The sequence below is a fragment of the Stegodyphus dumicola genome, chromosome 3 (assembly GCF_044657685.1).
Source record: "Stegodyphus dumicola isolate Sdum_Otavi_A_Nest chromosome 3, ASM4465768v1".
NCBI classification, from domain to species: domain Eukaryota; kingdom Metazoa; phylum Arthropoda; class Arachnida; order Araneae; family Eresidae; genus Stegodyphus; species Stegodyphus dumicola.
The window spans coordinates 113,575,278-113,577,855 of record NC_140770.1 but is presented as its reverse complement, the minus strand read 5'-3'; the positions used below and the strand labels follow the sequence as shown (position 1 = coordinate 113,577,855).

Below are 2,578 nucleotides of genomic sequence, written 5' to 3'. Positions count from 1 at the left end.
ATTCGCGGATTAGCGTTCTTTGAGACGCTTTGAGACGCCTTGAGATGTAATATTGGGGACAAGAAACCGACCGTAAAGTGCTGGAACTGCGGTGCTGAAGGACACATACGACGAAACTGCAGAACACCCCAGGGTACGGATGTTAAAACCACTCCTAACAAACAGCAGGGAAACTAATTAGTGGCCATCTCGCGGGGCGGAGGTTGCCAGACAATGAAAAGCCCCAGTTTAAAGCGCTTCAGATTTCTGCAGTGAGAGGCGGCAGTTAATGGACTTTTCATAATAGGACATATTAATAGAGTTCCCTGCAATATGACGATAGATGCAGGAGTCAACGTTACCATCATCCGAAAAGATTTGGCTGAACAACTGGGAAGCAAACTTATCTGGACGCCACCCTGCATTACCCTACAGACTGTGTCCGGTGAGAAGATCGACATCGAGGGAAAAGTAAATGTTAACATCACGTTTGGAAGTGCCGCTTACCATCACACGGCATATGTAGCAGAGATCACTGATTCTTGCATACTCGGATTAGACTTTCTAAGGAAATACAATTTTTCCTTGGACATTAAAAATAACGAATTGCATTCTACATCTGAGGACATAGCGTTATTTGGAGTTAATGATGAAGAAGTTAAATCTGTTCATAAAATCATAGCACAAGACAATATCACAATACCGGCAAGAACAGAAATTTTACTTCATGGATCCATAGCCGAAAACAGAAATTTCCGCTACGGCATCATAGAATATCCCAATAACTGTAATAGCCCAAAAGGAGTACTAGTAGCCTCAACACTCGTCGACCTATCCAGAACGGTTATCCCGGTTAGAGTCGCCAATGTTACTGAGAAGGGGAGAATTATTAAGAAAGGTGAAGTGGTTGCAACATGTACTTCAGTAACCAGCGTTGAAAGAAAGAGTAACATCCAAGAATCCGTGTCCTCAGAGAGCATTACATCGGAGTTATTGCAGAATGCGTAATTAAACGATAAAGAGAGGAATGCTGCCGATCGCGTCATTAAAGATCTTCAAGTTGTTTTCTCCCGCTCGTCTTCTGACGTGGGTCGAACTAGTTTTACACAACATAGAATAAATACCGGCGATCATCTCCCGATCAAGCAACATCCAAGACGTCTATCGTTTGCTAAACAGGAAGAGGTGCGAACACTGTTAAAAGATATCCAGATGATCATCGGTGAGAGGATCATCGGTGGTCCGGTGTGTGGTCCGGTGTGGTCCAGTGATCATCGCCCAGATTATCATCGGTGGTCCGGTGTGCGGGCTTCAAACCCGTAGCTGACGGGAGTCAGAGTGGTTCGATTCCACCCTCTGGGCGCCAATATGGAAGAAAGCGATGTCATCGAGCCTTCAGTAAGTCCATGGGCATCTCCCATCGTCCTAGTAAGAAAGAAAGACGGCTCAACAAGATTTTGCGTCGACTATCGCCGGTTGAATGAGGTTACGAAGAAAGACAGTTACCCTCTTCCTAGATTTGACGACATTCTAGACACTCTTTCTGGAAGCAAGTGGTTCTCAACACTTGATTTAAAGAGTGGGTATTGGCAGGTAGAAATACAGCCTGAAGACCGAGAAAATACGGCATTTACTACGGGACAAGGTCCTTGGCAATTCAAGGTGATGCCGTTTGGACTGTGTAATGCGCCGGCAACATTCGAACGTCTTATGGAGACTGTTTTGAAAGACCTTTCCTACGAAGCCTGCCTGATATACCTGGACGACATCATCATCGTCGGAAAGAGTTTTGAAGAACATTTAGAAAATCTTAGAAAGGTGCTTCAGAAACTGAAAGAAGCCAATCTGAAGCTGAGTCCCGCTAAATGCAAATTGTTCGAAAGGAAGTGACTTACCTGGGACATGTCATCTCTGCAGAAGGTGTGCGCACGGATCCTGAAAAGGTATCAGCAGTTAAATCCTGGAAACGTTCCGAAAATGTCCATCAGCTGAGAAGCTTCCTAGGGCTTTGCACCTACTATAGGAGATTCGTGAAGGACTTTTCTTCCATCGCAAGACCCTTTTCACAGGCTGACAGAGAGCAACCAAACATTCTTGTGGACAAAAGAATGCGAGGATGCATTTAGCAACTTAAAGGAAGCTTTAAAATCTGCTCCAATCCTGACGTATTCTCAGCTCGACAGACCATTTATTTTCGACACGGACGCGAGCAATAAAAGTGTCGGTGCGGTTTTGTCCCAAGAAATAGACGGCCAAGAACGTTTAGTAGCGTACTGGAGCAAATGCCTGTCTAAACCGGAGAGGAATTACTGTTATTGTAGAGTTGCTAGCCATAGTCAAAGCTGTAGAACATTTCCATCATTATCTATACGGCAGAAAATTCCTCCTCCACACGGACCACGCCTCATTGGCCTGGCTTTTAAATTTCAAGAATCCTGAGGGTCAAATAGCCAGGTGGATACAGAGACTCCAAGAATATGACATCACTATCCGTCATCGTAAGGGATCATCACACGGGAACGCCGACGCCCTGTCTAGACGACCATGACCAGAATGCTGCCGATATTGTTCCAGGGTGGAAGCGAAATACAAGGGGCTG

General features: G+C 45.2%; 1 non-coding gene across 1 annotated transcript; it reads left to right on the top strand.

The window, feature by feature from the left end:
* Positions 1-1,255: 1,255 nt before the first annotated feature.
* TRNASTOP-UCA (transfer RNA opal suppressor (anticodon UCA)) lies at positions 1,256-1,342 on the top strand. Its single transcript has one exon. It is a non-coding gene; the product is annotated as a tRNA-Sec (tRNA).
* The last annotated feature ends 1,236 nt before the right edge of the window (positions 1,343-2,578 follow it).